This window comes from Vulpes vulpes, chromosome 12, assembly GCF_048418805.1.
Source record: "Vulpes vulpes isolate BD-2025 chromosome 12, VulVul3, whole genome shotgun sequence".
Lineage (NCBI taxonomy): Eukaryota > Metazoa > Chordata > Mammalia > Carnivora > Canidae > Vulpes > Vulpes vulpes.
Genome location: NC_132791.1, coordinates 164,289,507 through 164,305,789, shown reverse-complemented (window position 1 = coordinate 164,305,789; position 16,283 = coordinate 164,289,507). Strand labels below are relative to the sequence as shown.

General features: G+C 51.6%; 1 protein-coding gene across 4 annotated transcripts in view; it reads right to left on the bottom strand.

The window, feature by feature from the left end:
- Positions 1-14,275, bottom strand: part of PIK3CD (phosphatidylinositol-4,5-bisphosphate 3-kinase catalytic subunit delta) — a 51,733-nt gene extending 37,458 nt beyond the window's left edge. For 3 of the 4 annotated variants that reach the window (XM_072731234.1, XM_072731232.1, XM_072731236.1), the window contains exon 1: positions 14,116-14,275. The gene's annotated coding sequence lies outside the window, so the exon portion shown is untranslated. The remainder of the gene's footprint in view (positions 1-14,115) is intronic. The other variant, XM_072731231.1, reaches the window with a different exon arrangement.
- Between the last annotated feature and the right edge of the window lie 2,008 nt (positions 14,276-16,283).

Below are 16,283 nucleotides of genomic sequence, written 5' to 3'. Positions count from 1 at the left end.
CTTCTCCCTCTGCCTGTGTCTCTGCCTCTCTCTCTCTCTCTGTGTGTGTGACTATCATAAATAAATAAAAATTAAAAAAAAAAAAGAAAGAAAGCTTGTTTTATTTACTTATTTTTATTTTTAAGATTTTATTTATTTATTCATGAGAGACACAGAGAGAGAGGCAGAGACATAGAGGGAGAAGCAAGCTCCTCACAGGGAGCCCGATGCAGGACTCAATCCCCAGACCCAGGATCACATCCTGAGGTGAAAGCAGATGCTCAACCACTGAGCTACCCATGTGTCCCAAAAGCTTGTTTTATTAAAAAAGGAGGAGGAGGGGCTCAGGCAAGGTCTCAAGTAGGGAGTGATACCTAGGGATGCCCACCATTGACAAGGCTGAGGAAAGGAAGTGGAGGGGTCTCCCCATGCTTGGGGCAGAGACCATGGTGCGAAGGTCACAGGATATAGCTAGCTAATAAATGCCTCGGGTGCCATAGTATGGGATGCTCGGGGCCAGCCACACAAACCACTGCCCCCGACTTGGCAAAAGGAGGTTTGCCTGCTAATCTGGAAGACCCTGCTTGGTCTCGAGCTGCCTGGGGCCCAACATGCCGAGCCTGGACATGGTCCTGACTTCCCATCCTCCGTAAATGACACCACCCACCCATGACGTACGCCCACCTCTCCTAGGCCCTTCCACCTGCCCCAGCCAAGGCTCTTCAACACAGAAGGGAGGGCCACAAAGCCACAGGTTACAAGTGTCCCAAAGGTCAGCTGGCTCCATAAATGAGCTGACCTTACAAGAGAGGATCACCAAATGATCCAGGTAAGTCAGTCCTTGCTGAAAGCACCCCCAAAAGGAGCAGTGAATTTAAGACAAAAGAAAAGATTTAGGGGCAGCCCTGGTGGCCCAGCGGTTTAGCGCTGCAGCCCAGGGAGTGATCCTGGAGTCCCCGGATCGAGTCCCACTTCGGGCTCCCTGCGTGGAGCCTGCTTCTCCCTCTGCCTGTGTCTCTGCCTCTCTCTCTCAGTCTGTGTCTCTCATGAATAAATAAATAAAATCGTTTAAAATAAATAAATAATTTAAAAGACCCCCAAATAGTTAATATCTTTCAAAACTGCAAATTCTACTTCCCTCTTCTGTCCTGACCCCCTAAGCTAATTACACACACACACACACACACACACACACACATGGGGGAGGGCAGTGGAGATGGGTCCCCTTCTCAATAGTCTCAGCTAGAGGGATCCCTGGGTGGCGCAGTGGTTTGACGCCTGCCTTTGGCCCAGGGCGCAATCCTGGAGACCTGGGATCGAATCCCACATCGGGTTCCCGGTGCATGGAGCCTGCTTTTCCCTCTGCCTGTGTCTCTGCCTCTCTCTCTCTCTCTCTGTGACTATCATAAATAAATAAAAAATTTTTAAAAGTCTCAGCTAGGGATTCCTGGGTGGCTTAGCAGTTGGGCACCTGCCTTTGGCCCAGGGCATGTTCCTGCAGTCCTGGGAACGAGTCCCGCATTGGGCTCCCTGCATGGAGCCTGCTTCTCCCTCTGCCTCTGTCTCTGCCTCTCTCTCAGTGTGTGTGTCTCTCATGAATAAATAAATAAAATCTTAAAAAAAAAAAGAGTCTCAGCTAAGTGGTGGTTTGCCCCATTCTCCTGGGTCTGGCTCTGCAGCTGGCTGCCTACCCAGGCACTCAACACTCCACTTCCCCATCGGCCATGGGCTTACATGGCCTCCTCCCCTCCTGTTCTCATGAGACCCCAGATCCGCACACAACTTGTAAGTGTTGGAGACAACACACAGTGCCCTGAACACCTTCTACCACCTGTCATCTGGTCGCTCTCTTCCTAGCAAGTGCCCTCGTGTCACCTCCTTCCCCTCCTTCCTGTGCCAGAACAGGTCTCCGGGCCACTTCTGCCCCTGGGAGCTCTCGGGCTAAGCTCAGACTCTGTCCAGAACAACAGCTTTGCATGGCTCATGAGACAGCAGCACCCATCCCTGGGCACCTGCCATCAGCCGGCAAAGTCTAGGTGCTTCCTGTCTCTGCTCATTCATTCACCACGCCAAGCCCCTAGGGCAGGCCTTCTGTTTGTAAAGGAGGAGAGTGGGACGCGGGGCAGGACCACTGACTGAGAAAGGCAGACTAGAACCCAGGCTGACTCCAGGGGCTGCTCTCTTTGCCCCGAACGTCACCCCTCCTGGGTCTGTGCAAAGGAACTGGATCTGGGCCCCTGGCTGAAGAGACACCAGAGTCCTGCTGCCCTGATTCAGTCACCCAGCAACTTGAGGGCTCTCAGACAGACTTCCCGGAAAAGGTTCACGAGTTGGGCAAGGAGGGGATGAGATTTCAAACGCCAGGCCCTGCTTCCTGGGGACAGAGGCAGGGAATGGGCAGGCGGGGCTGGGGTTGGGTACCAAAGCCTCAGCCTCCTGGCCTGTCTGTAGGGGACCAGAGCCCACGGTCCCAGCTCTACCAGAGGTGCAGAACCTGCAAGGACAGGGAAGGCGGGATGCCTGGGTGGCTCAGTGGTTGAGCGTGTGCCTTCGGCTCAGGGTGTGGTCCTGGTCCCAGGATCGAGTCCCGCGTCGCATCGGGCTCCCCACAGGCAGCCTGCCTCTCCCTCTGCCTAGGTCTCTGCCTCTCTCTGCGTCTCTCATGAATCAATAAATAAAAGATTTTTAAAAAAAATTATCAGACAAAGAAATAGCACGGTTAACAAAGGCAGTGACGAGCTGGCTGATGGGGAAGCTCCAAAGGAGGAGCGCTTGCTGATTGGATCCACAGAAAAGGAAACTGATCCGGATGCCTCCCTTCTAGGGCTGGTGGTGCCTGTTCTCAGTGCGAGGGCCTCTGAATTTCAGCCAGGAGTTCTGACCCGCCTCTGGCCCCTGCCCTGTAGTCCTTCCCATCCCTTCAGCTTACCTGACCTCTCCCAGCAGAATCTGGAGCGAATTGTGCTCTCCATCCCCTCTGGAATACATCCTGGCTGATGGCCTCAGCGTGATGAGCCTGGGGGCCAGCAGGCTTCTCCTCAGGGCACTGACACGCCTGGTCCCAGTCCTTGGCCACTAATAAGAATTGGCTGTGCTTGTACCCACATAAGCTCATGCTAGTTGCTCACCTTAGTGATCACACAGTGTAGAAGAGATGAAATATGGGTGTGTAAGAAAAGAGCTGTTTCCATGACAACAAAGCACAATGCTTTAGAAACCCAATAAAGAAGAGCCACTAACACAAACTTTCATTGCAGTGGAATGGCCAAGGCATGAAAAAGTCTGGGGAGAAAGAGCAAAGTTTGACGGGCCCATTCCCTGCAGGAGACCTTCTGCAAAAATGACCAGCCTACTCAGGCTGAAGCCCTTGGCCTTGCATCCAGGCCAAGGACCAGCATGTGGTCAGTGGATCAACATGTATGTATGCATTTTAGGTTAAAATGTGTGGGTTTGAGGGATAGCATTTTATTTTATTCTTTAAATTTATTTTTTGAGGTAGACTCCGTGCCCAACATGGGGCTGCAACTCATGACCCTGAGATGAAGACTTGAGCTGAGATTGAGTTGGAGGCTTACCTGACTGAGCCACCCAGGAGCCCCTGGATTCGAGGGGTAGCATTTTAATACTCTCTACACAAACCAGAGTTTCAGTGACTCAACCAACAAATCACTGAGGGAACAAAGGGTTCCTATTAAACTATGCATTTCTTGTCATGTTTGCAGCTAATCATCCTTCACACTGTTTTGCCCCAATCCACACTTTCAAACTACAGTGGGAGATGCTGTCCTAAGAGTAGCAGAAGCCACAGAAAAAATACAAACATCTTCCCAGAGTATCCATCTGACTCAATGTTTAGGGGGAAATATGCCTCATAGTAAAATAAACACGAGCTTATCATGGAATAGAATGTAAAATTAACATTAGTGTTAAAAATAAAACTGGAAGCTTCAAAGTGAGGTCACGGCTGGAGCGGGCTGCTGTGGCCAGGATTGCACATCCCAATCCCCGGCAGGAGACACGCGGTCCATGAGGGTCAAGGTTGCCGCCAGCTGCCAACTGTTCCCCTAGCCACTTTCCCACAAACCCACAGCACAAGGGCTCCTGGCACGGCTGCCTCCAGGGCAGCTCGCCTACTTGGTAGCCCGACTCACAGCTGCCACTCACAAATGACAGGTGTCTGACCCAATGTGTCCACTGCCACAGCCAAGGTCACCAGATGGCAGGCCTCACTGGCAAGCGGCTCTTACCTGCCAGGCCAGGCCAGGTGGGCTAGCCCAGGGGCTGGTCCTGCCACCCACCTCCCTGCACTTCCTGCAGGGCAGAAGGAAGGAAAGGCCCAGAGAGATCTCACCCCCTCATTCCTTTGCTCTTGTTCCTCAGGTTCCTTTAGATGCTGAAGGGTTAGAAAAAGCTGGGAAAAACAAAGCTTTAGGACTTGACACATCTAAGAAGAGCAGATAACAAAGGACTTGTCCTTGATAACAAAGGACAAAGCCATTCTGACCTTTACCTATAAAATGGTAGCATTTATTGCCGCCTGCTCTGTGCCTTCCACACGGGTCAGTCCCGGAAGGGTCAAGTAAAATGATGAGTGGAGAGACAATCTGTGACAGAGAACCTGTCACTCAAAATCCATTCGCTCCCACAACGTGGGCTACAAGGAATCATTCATCCAATGGCAAAAGTAGCCATTTTTGGAGAGCCTGTTACTTGCGACAGGTCTTTCCTTCTTTCTTTTTTTTTTTTTTTTTAAGATTTATTTATTTATTTATTTATGATAGACATAGAGAGAGAGAGAGGCAGAGACACAGGAGGAGGGAGAAACAGGCTCCATGCCAGGAGCCCGACGTGGGACTCGATCCCGGGACCCCAGGATTGCACCTTGGACCAAAGGCAGGCGCCAAACCGCTGAGCCACCCAGAGATCCCCCGGTGTTTCCTTATTTCTAATCTTCGCGATAATCCAGGAAAAGAAGTACTTGTTCCCGGTTTTCAGAAAAAAACTTGGAGACTCAGAGAGGGAAAGTCATCGTGTGTCAACCATCAGAGACAAGACCTGAACTTTCATCTCATTCTAAAGTTCCGGCTTTTTTTTTTAAGATTTTTATTTATTTATTCATGAGATAGATAGATAGATAGATAGATAGATAGATAGATAGATGATAGGCAGAGACGCAGGCAGAGGGAGAAGCAGGCTCCATGCAGGAAGCCCAATGTGGGACTCGATCCCAGGTCTCCAGGATCAGGCCCTGCGCTGAAGGCAGCAGCGCCAAACTGCTAAGCCACCCGGGATGCCCACTTTTTTTTTTCTTTTTAAGATTTTATTTAATCATGGATACCTGGGTGTCTCAGCGGTTAAGCATATCTGTCTTAGGCTCAGGGCGTGATCCTGGAGTACCAGGATCGAGTCCCACATCAGGCTCCCTGAATGGAACCTGCTTCTCCCTCTGCCTGTGTCTCTGCCTCTCTTCTCTGGGTCTCTTATGAATAAATAAATAAATAAATAAATAAATAAATAAATAAATAAATAAGTAAAATATATTTTTTAAATATTTCATTTTTTCATTTGAGAGAGAGAAAGAGAGAGAGCACGAGAAGGAGGAGAGGGAGGAGGGACAAGCAGACTCCCCACTGAGCAGGGATCTCCAAGTGGGACTCAATCCCAGGACCCTGGGATCATGACTTGAGCTAAAGGCAGATGCTTCACCATCTGAGCTACCCAGGTGCCCCAAAGTTCTGGCTTCTGACACTAACATTCAGCTTCCTTTCAGCCCATTCTTGAAACGCTGTGCCTTGCGCCATGCTTCTCACTGGAAATATGAAGCCACACACGTCTTGAGAAACTACCACATTTTCAATGTGCTGCTGCATTTAATTTTAAAAAAGCCCACAATTCGTCACTGCTTTCCAACGGACAGCAGATGGACTATGTTACTCAAAAATTCACCACACCACACAACAGGAAGCAAACATTCGGGTCCCGGGCCCAGGAACCACCAGAAGCGGGAGGCATGGTCTTGCTCGTCCTTTCATTGGCTCTGAACATAGAGACAGGTGACAGGGAATGTTGGGGTTTTCTATGTTTTCCCCCAAAAGAAACTTCTTGAGAAGAAGTTGAGAGTCAGATCCCAGTTTCATTAAACCCCCCCCTCAGACCTGGGTCGGCAGCAGCAGAGAATGCACGCAGTAGGCATGCACAAGCATGCACAAGCATGCACAAGCGTGTACAAGTGCTGTGTGTTCCACCGACATCCCCCTCCCCAGGGGTTGCCCAACGTCTCCCGGAGAGGGAAGTGCCTCCCACCCTCCTCCAAGGGGCTGTAAAAGCTGGCTTTGTGGGCAGCGACCCATGCTGGCACCAAAGCCCAGAGGTCCCGCCCTTGAAATGCCTGCCTCAGTTTCCCAAACTGTTTGAAGGAGCATCTGGATATCAGTAGTGGAACAGCCACCAGTATGAACTCTGGACTCAATCAGGGTGGCTTTATCTGCCATCTGCACGCTATGGAGGCTGCAGGACTGCAGGAAACAGGGTCCTGGAGAAACAGCCCTGTTGGGCCCTCGGGATTCTGGGCACCCCGTCGAAGCTCTTCTCATCTCCCAGGGAGGTAAAGCATCCCCTGGCATCTGCTTGCCTCGGAGAGGCTCATGCCCAAATCCAGCCAGACAGTCAAGGACGCTGCCCACTTCACCAGAAGGCGGCTATCAGCTCCCTCCTAGGACCGTCTGTGTTTATAGCAGGAAACTGATCCCTGTGCTTAACCTAAATCCCTTCAGCATAAGTGTGTACTGTCTCCCCTAGATGAAACAAGATGAATCTTGATGGCGAATGGAGACTTGTTAACTTAAATTAGAATAACAGTAAGAACAATAACAGCTAATATTTCCTGGCTGCCAACTATGTGCTAGCTAATGTTCATCATCTAATTTAATCTTTTTTTTTTTTTTAAGATTTTATTTATTTATGAGAGACAGAGAGACATAGGCAGAGGGAGAGGCAGGCTCCATGCAGGGAGCCCGACGTGGGACCCGGGTCTCCAGGATCACTCCCCCAGCTGCAGGAGGCGCTAAACCGCTGCACCACCAGGGCTGCCCTCTCATTTAATCTTTGACACAATCCTATGAATAGGTTGCATTAGCTTCATTTTACAGAAGAGGAAACCAAGGATCAGAGAAGGTAAGTAATCTAGTCAAGGTCACACAGCTGGCAAATGGGGAAGCTAAGGTTTTTGATCTGAATCCATCTGATTCCAGAGTTCAGGGGTTTAAATGCTATATTACACTGCAGCAAACCCCATGTTATACACACGGCCAGAGCCAAAAAAGGAAGCTGTTTAACCTCATTAGCAATAAGAGAAACACGTTTCAGATGATTACCTTTGGGGCCTATGAGTAAAACATGTTTTCCCAATATTATTCAATATTAGTGAGCATGTGGGGAAACTATTATGTATCATCGGGATTAATTGGTCCAGTCTTTCTTGGTAAACCATTTAGCAGGAAGAGCCATCAAAATATTCAATGTCTTTAATGCAATAATTCTTTTCTTTTTCAAAGATTTATTTATTTAGGGGCACCTGGGTGGCTCAGCAGTTGAGAATCTGCCTTTGGCTCAGGGGTTGATCCCAGAGTCCTGGGATTGAGTCCCACATCGGGCTCCTCACAAGGGGCCTGCTTATCCCTCTGCCTCTATGTGTCTCTCATGAATAAATAAATAAAATCTTTTTTAAAAAGATCTTTTTTTATTTATTTGAGAGAGAAAGAGCTTGCACACAAGTGGGAGGGGCAGAGGGAAGGGGAGAGAGAATCTCAGGCAGACTCCATGCTGAGCGTGGAGCCTGACATGGGGCTCAGTCCCATGACACTGAGATCATGACCTGAAGCAAAACCAAGAGTTGGATGTTTAACCAACGGAACCACCCAGGTGCCCTGATATAATAACTCTCAAATATGAGAAAATGTCAATGACAGTATTTTGAGTCTCATGTGCCCGTGTGTGTATGTGTTTACACACAGCAACATAAATGTCCCACAATGGAGGATGCTTGGTATAACGATGGTGTTCCTTTGACACTTACAATGCCACTGAGAAGGATGGCTAGGTTGTGAAGCAAAGAGGAAACATGCCAATGAGCCAACATTAAGTGAATAAAGCAAACTACAGAAGCCCAGCCTTGCTCCTCAAACAATTAAGCATAGGAATACCAACCATATGATCCAGCAATTCCACTTCTGGGTATGCATCCAAAATAATTCAAAGTAAGAACCTGAACAAATATTTGTATACCTGTGTTCACAGCAGTATCATTCCTAATAGCCAAAAGACAGAAGCAATCCAAGTGTCCATGGACAGATGAGTGGATAGACAAAACGTGGCATATACACACCATGGAACGTTATTCAGTCTTAAAAAGGAAGCCTGTTTTGACATGTGCCACAACAGGGATGAACCTTTGAGGATGTTATGCAAAGTGAAATAAGCCAGTCACAAAAGGACAAACGTTGTATGATTCCACTAATAAGGTACAGATAGCAGTCAGATTCATAGAGACGGAAAATAGAATGGTGGTTGCCAGATGGTGGGGGTAGAGGGAAAAATTGCTTAATGGGGACGGAGTTTCAATTTTGCAAGATGAAAAAGTTCTGGAGATGGCAGTGCTGGTTGCACAACAGTGTGAATGTGTTAAATGCCACAGAACTGTATATGATCAAGATGGTAAATTTTTTCATGAATATTTTACAACTGAAACACAAAAATTAATATAAAAACCCCCACATGCTTACTAGGTACAACTATGTCAAATGTGTACCCCCCCAAAGTGGGAAAGATACTCAAATTGGGAGTGGCTGTGTTGGGATAATGGGATAATGATACTTACGGATCACCCACTATCCACCAGCTCCTTTTTTTTTTTTTTATAAAGATTTTATTTATTTATTCATGAGAGACACACAGAGAGAGGCAGAGATACAGGCAGAGGGAGAAGCAGGCCCTTTGCGGGGAGGTCGATGTGAGACTCGACCACAAGACCCGGGAATCAGGACCTGAGTGGAAGGCAGACGCTCAACCACTGAGCCACCCGGGTGCCCCTGCACCAGCTCCTTTATAGGCATTGCATGTTTTGCCATGTGGCTGTGTGTGTGGCACTAAACATGTGACAACATATGAAATCTTACCGGATGATGGTATTACTCTACCAATGCTATAGTTGGGGATTCTGAGACTCAGGAGGGTTATGTGATTTGCCAGAGGGCACTCAGCAGATAAAAAGAGGTTGAGGGCAGCCGAGGTCGCTCAGTGGTTTAGCGCCGCCTTCAGCCCAGAGCGTGATCCTGGAGACCAGGGATCGAATCCCAGTCGGGCTCCCTGCATGGAGCCTGCTTCTCCCTCTGCCTGTGTCTCTGCCTCTCTCTTTCTCTGTGTGTGTCTCTAATGAATAAATAAATAAAATCTTAAGAAAAAGAAAAAAGAAAGAAAACCCAATCCAAAGACAGGACTTCTTCCCTGCAACACTCCCACCACCACCTCCGTACCCCACCCCACCACACTTAAGTGACTTTTCAAAGTTGCAATAACAGGGCTATGACCTTGCTTCCCTGTTGATAAGAAAATACTTCTCCCAGATTTCACAACCAAAGCAAAGCATAGCAATGCACACATACCCCGCTCCAGCCTGGGGGGGGGAGGGGGGGGAGGGGGAGGGGTGGCAGGAGAGGGGCCCCACCCTCCAAAGAGCCCTGGAGCACTCCTTAATTGCACCCTCCTGTCCCGGGAGCTCCTGATCCGTCTCAGCACCCATCCCACAGCCAGGGCCCCTTGGGTGGCCAGGCAGAAGCAGCAATAAAACTGAGCCCTGCTCCCACCTCTAGAGGAGGCGGGGAGCGGCTCAACAGAGGAAACTCCAAAATGAGAGGTGCTCTGTGGCCCCAGACAGAGGGTGGGGGGAGCCCTGGCTGGGAGGGGCCCTGAGCAGAGTTCTTGAAGAGAAGAGGAAAGATCAGGAGGGAGACTGGAGGACTGCCAGGAGGCGGAGGCATTTCTGCAGGTGCAGAACTTAGTCTGCAGGTAGCCTCTTCCAGCTTGGAAGTTGTCTTTTGTGCTCTTGGGACCCTGGGGAGGGGAACTGCCAGTTTACAAAGCTGGAGATAGGAGAGGAAGGGTAGACACTAGGAAGCAGCAGCCCAGGGCCCAGACCCAGGGGACAGCTGGTTTCCTGCAAAGATAATTGTGTTCAACACCTTCCCAGCAGCCACTGAAAGAAACGTGCTCCTGTCCATCTGCCGCAGACTGAATAGTGGCCCCAAAAGGATGTGCCCTAGTCTCGACCCTCAGAACCTGTGGATTATTTGGGAAAATCATTATCCAGAGAAAGGATCTCCACAGATGTAATTAAGGATGGACCCTAAATCCAATAAGTGTCCTTTAAGAAACAGCAGAAAGATACAGACACAGACAAGACGAGGGAGCAGAGAGTAGGGTGGTGTGGCCTCAGAGCCACCTGAGCTGGGAGAGGCAGGAAGGATTCTTCCCGAGGCCTGGCTGACACCTTGACTTGGGACTTCTGAGCTCCAGAACTGTGAGAGAATACATTTTTTGCTGTTCTAAGCCACAAAATTTGTGGTGGTTTGTTACGGCGGCGGCCCGAGGCAACAAACACAGCATCATTCCGGGACCGAAGCCTGGACCTAAGCCTGAGCCAGGCAGCTCGCTCCCTCCCCGGCGGCTGTTCCTCAAGTTAACCACCCACTCCCCACTCTCCTGGCATTTTCTCTAAGTGGAGAAAGCATTTCCCTCAAAGTGAGTGAAACCGAAGCTAACTGAAATGCCACTCTAGAAATGCCACACCCATTACTACAAGCACTCTCCCTCTTGGCCCAGAAAGTAGGCGGCCTTGGGAAGCACCCATTTCTAGGAGACATCCTGAGCCTCATCAGAGGGAGCCAGGTTATCACCCTTGGGGAAGGAGTGTATGTAGGGGAGCAGTTCTCACAGGCACACAAACCAGGGCAGCTGGAGCTTTCACTGCACCAACCTCAGACCCCAGGGACTCTGCTGCCCCCAGGGAGGGTGAGAGTGGGCCATATTTTGCCATATTTTGGTAGGACCCACAGAAAGTCACAGTGTGTGTCTGCTAGGAAAGAGTGAGGAGGAAGGTTCCTGGGTTTTTAATTTTTCTTTTTTTCCATCTTGAAACTGGCAGCATTTCTGATATGATTGTGGGGGGATTTCCACCAACCAAATTAAAGAAAATTCAGTTTTAGAGAGAAGTTTTGCAACCCTTGTCATTTATGAAACACTGGCCATGACACAAATAGGAGAAGTCTCCCTCTCCTCCTGAGAAGTCAGGCTTCTGCCATTGTGTAGCTGGTGGTCAATGACTACATACCTCCACCATCAGACAGGGCGGCGCTCCCGAATCCTCCTGGGGCACATTGCTCTGGACATGCCCTTCCAACAGCTTTGCTGGTAAACATGATTGTCCCCTGGGGAGTGGCTCAAAGAGCTCTTCTAAGATCCCATGGTAAAGAAACATTTGGTGGGGCCCCACGACCCATCACCAGACCCACAGAAGCAGCTGGCTTCTGAGAGGGAGGAGACTGCTCTCTAAACAAAAATCGTTCTGAAAAATAAGCCAGCCAAAGGGGAATTGCCTCATGAGTTGCACATTCACTTCTCCCTTTAACTCCCTTTAACTGTGCAATTGAAGAAAAACAAGGTGAAGCAGGAACTGACCCCTCACACCCCCGTTCATATCCCCATGAACTCCCTGGACAAAGCAGTGTTGAGAGCACAGGTGAATGAGGCCCAAGGTTGGTCTTTAGTTTCAGGCGGACTGTCTGTGTCTCGTAAGATGCCGATCCACCCACCTGGGGAGGGGGCTGGTACCCTCCCTGCCTGCCTGCCTTGTTCTTAGCACAGCCCCTGGGAGGGGATCTCAATAAATACTTGTTAGATGTTAGGGGTAGTGAAGCAAGAAAAGTCCTGGTGGAAGGGGACCATTGGCGTGGCCAGGAGTACCTCAGGGGCACTTGCCCTAATTCCAGAAACATCTATATATGCAGAGCAGCCAGCACTGTTTCCAAACATGGGCAGAGGAGGTGGGGGCAGTGGGGCTCAGAAAGAGGTAAGCTGGGATGTCTCAGAACAGGCAACGCCAAGGTTTCAAGAGCACCACTCCCATCTCGCCTCCCAGAGTGTCTTTCATCACTTGCAGGAGTTTGTGAAAGCAGCAAAATAACCAACCTCAGCATGTGCTAGGCAGTGTTCTCATGAGGCAGGATGGATGGAATCCTGAAGTCAAAAAATCAAACCACAGCAGGGCGTGGAAATGCTGAAGCATTGGCAAACTTCTGCTCTAAAGAGCAGAAGAGAAAGTTCTATTCCCATCTCTTTGTGTTTGGTGGCAGCTTCCTTAATCAGAAGATTCTTTATCTACACTTAATCACCCCAGTCAAAACCTGATGGTTAACAGGGGATTATCAAGGTGGGTCCCTTAGAGGCTGCATCTCTGAAAGGCCATCCGAGATTCCCCATGCCCAGGCCAAGAGAACTATTAGAAAATGTTCTCCTTAATCTGCAAACCACAGCACCTACAGATGACCCAACGCTTCAGTGGGGGGGAAGGTACTGGGGTTCTGGATCAGCTACTTGCAAATTGTGTGGGTCGCGAGTTATTTAACTTTTCTGGGCCTTTTAGTTTCCTCCACTGGAAAATGGAGACATCATTCAGCTCCTATGACTGTTCAACTGAAAACATGTATGTAAAAAGGTCGATCCTTTGCCTGGTGGGGGGGGGGTGGAGTCCCAAGGGTACCATTCATTCACTTGGCAAGAACACCAAGGCACTGCCAGGGGCTCCAACAGTCCTCTCTCCTGGAAGTGAGCAGAGGGATGAATCCTCCGTTTCAAGGTGCCTTTGGAGGAGCGTACTTTCCCCTCCCACCTATGCACACACACACACACCCCGAGGGCACGCTTCCCGCGTCCACCCGCGACTGCACAGCACATTTGGGGGCGGGGGTGCGCGATGGGGCTTTCTGCCCCAGGAGTGCAGGTGAAGCAGCCCCACTGGATATTCTGTTGGGGTCCGAGACCCTCAGCTCTCTACTTTCAGGGGACCTGAACGAAGCGAAAGCTGCTCGGTCATTCGAGGACTCCCGAGGGCTCCAACCGCAGTTCCCCGAGCGTGCCGGGACCAGGTCTGGTACGGGGACCGCCAGCCCGGGCCGCCCCAGGCGCCCGACCGCAGTCCCAGAGATCCCATCCCGACCCTCGTCCCGTCCGGAGCGTACTTTTCGGGGCCTCCCGTCTGTCTTCTCCTGGCCCTACGGACCCCATCTCCCACCCGGGCGGAGCATCGGCCGCTGGGTGCTCCCGCATCCCGGTCCCCACCAAAGGTCTCCTTGTTTCCCCTCTCCTCGATTTCAGGCGAGGAGCAGAGAAGGACGCCTAAATAAAAACAGGAAACCCGATTTAAAAAAAGATGAAGCCTCACTGTGGCTGAATTACGGGTAAGAGTATTAAAAAGAAGGGGGGGAAAAGAGTCCGGAAATGCAACTGGAGGCGGCTTTGCCGCCGTAACCCGGGCTCAGCCGCAGATCCGGGGGCAGGTCTCCGCCCGCGGCTGCAGTAAACACGCGGCGAGCGGCGCCCGAGGCCCGGGGCCCCCAGGCGCGCCGGGAGGGGCCGGAGGGGGGCGCGCGGCAGACTCGGCTTGGGCCGCTCCCCGCCCGGTGCCCGCTCGCCCGCGCCAGGCGGGAGCCCGGAGCCGCACGGCAGCGGGAGCGCGGCCGGAGCGCACCCTCTGCCGGCTCGCGGCGCTCGGGGCAGGGCGCACGCGGCCGAGCCCCGCCGGGCTCCACGCCCGCCGCTGGAGCGCAGCCCGGGCCCGCCGAGCCGGGGAACTGCCGGTCGGGCCCCGCGGGGCGCGCAGCAGCGCCCAGGTCCCGGCGGCCTCCCCGGGAGGGCGCCCCTTGCAGCGCTCGCCAGACGCGGAGACGCACCCGGCCAGGGCGCGCCGCTTGTGGGCACCCGGAGACGCCCGCGAGCCGGCCCCCGAGGTCCCCGAGGTCCCCGAAGCCCCGGGTCCCGGGGCTCTCTTCCCCACCTCCCCAGACGCAGCCAGAGGCGAGCGCTTACCGGTCCCGGCGCGGTTGGCAGGGGCTGGGCGGCTCGGCCCGGCGGCCGCTAGGAGCTATAGGGCGCTGGGCGCGAGAGAGCCTCGAGGGAGGGAGGCGGGGCGCGCTGGGGGCGCCCCGCCTGCTGACAGCCCGCACACTCCACTTCCCACTTTGTTTCCTTTTTACTTGCAACAGGAAAAACAACAGGTCCTCCTGCCGCCCGCCAGCCCCCCCACCCCCCACCCCGTCCTCTCCACCCCCCCAAATCCGCACCCCGTCTGCGGCTGGAGGAGCAGCATCCCAGGTGTCTGGAAGCTGCATCTTGCCCTTCTTCAAAACAAGTTTTCTTTTTATACAAAGAAAAACAACCAAATAAAGGTCCTAAAGCCCATAAAACCCCCACGCTTTCCACGTTCACACACCAAGAATTTCCAGTGGCCAGAGAAAGGTTGGAGGGCGGGAGAGGGACGCGGCGGCTGCAGTTCTAGGCACCCGGGCAGTGCTCCCAGCGCCAAGAGTGGGGTAGCTGGGCTGGAGGGAGGGTAATGGAGGCCCAGGGTGCAAAGTCCCATGGGCTCAGCCCTGGAGGAAAGCCATGGCCTCTAAGCTCAGGCAAGTCAAGAACAAAGAGGGGGTGTGGGATTAGCCAGGTTCCAATAGTAGCTTCAAACCCTTCTAGGGTGTGATGGCCAAAGAGTCAGTTGCTTAGACAATGACTTAAGGACCCTCCCCAACCGGGTCTGGGAAGTAAAACACCTGTTGTTCCCCTTGGAGATATGAGGAACCTGAGGTTTCAGAAGGGCTCTTTCTACCCAAGCAATACCCCTGCCTCCGGGGACCAGCATGGGCCCAGCTCTGGCTGCAGCAAAGAGAGGACCAGAGACTTCCCTTTGCAGCCAGGAAAGGGAACAGCATGAGGAAAGACCCATTGGTTACTCAATGCTTCCAGTGTTCTGAGATCTAGGCTGCTGGCTCTCTGGACTCTCAACAGGACGCCGGTGGAGGAGCTCACAAGGGCCCATATTGTCCCTTTAAGAAAGAATGTTGGGTCGCCTAGGTGGCTCAGCAGTTTGGCACCTGCCTTTCGCCCTGCCCAGAATGTGATCTTGGAGTTCCAGCATCGGGTTCCACGTCCGGCTCCCTGCATGGAGCCTGCTTCTCCCTCTGCCTATGTCTCTGCCTCTCTCTCTGTGTCTCTATGAATAAATAAATAAAACCTTAAAAAAGAAAAAGAAAAAATGTTGGGTCTGTCCTCAGGAATGTACCCTAATATCCTTCCCAACAAATCATCAGAGGCTCACAGCCCAGGCCATCCTACCCCAGGCTCATCTCACTGTCCTCAGCAGAAGTCTCCAGCCCACTCCAGGGAGATACAGCCAAGAGCCAGAAGAGAAATGGACACATCAGAGAGAAAATCTGATGGCAGGGTAGGCAGCCCGCCTGAGGTTTCCGACACCCGTCCCAGCCCTGCTTTTGCTAGTTTGCAATTTAAACAATTTACTCCCTGGCTTTCAGAGTTCCGTGGAAGAAGCCATCAGGTGAGGAATGCTTTTGCATCATTCAAAAGCACTCTTTAGGGCAGCCCCAGTGGAGCGGTGGTTTAGCGCCGCCTGCAGCCCAGGGTGTGATCCTGGAGACCCTGGATCGAGTCCCACACCAGGCTCTTTGTATGATGCCTGCTTCTCCCTCTGCCTGTGTCTCTACCTCTCTGTGTGTGTCTATCATGAATAAATAAATAAAATCTTAAAAAAGAAAATAACTTTTTTTTTTTTTTAAAAAAGCACTCTTCAGTGAATATCTGAGGACAGCCATTCACGTCATGCTTTGTAATGTGCAACACGGGGAACCAAGGTGTGCCAAATGCTCAGATACGCTCCTCATATTGTTATCTCCTGTCCCTAAAACAGCCTCCCAAGGGATAGCTTATCCCCACTTTACAGATTAGAAAACCGAGGCTCTGGAAGGTTTAATCATTTGGGGGCCACACAGTGTCTAACTGCTGCCTATGCCCCAGTCCTAGAAGTTTCACTCTCCTGAAAACCCAGCACATTTCCTTTTTGAGACCAGCACCATACGACGTATCTCCCTCTGTTGTTGCCTGGGGTGCCAGGAGATGGATGCCGACCATAACATCCAGCACAGTCATCACTGTCCCTTGTCTCTCAAGTTCCAGATAGACTTGCCTTT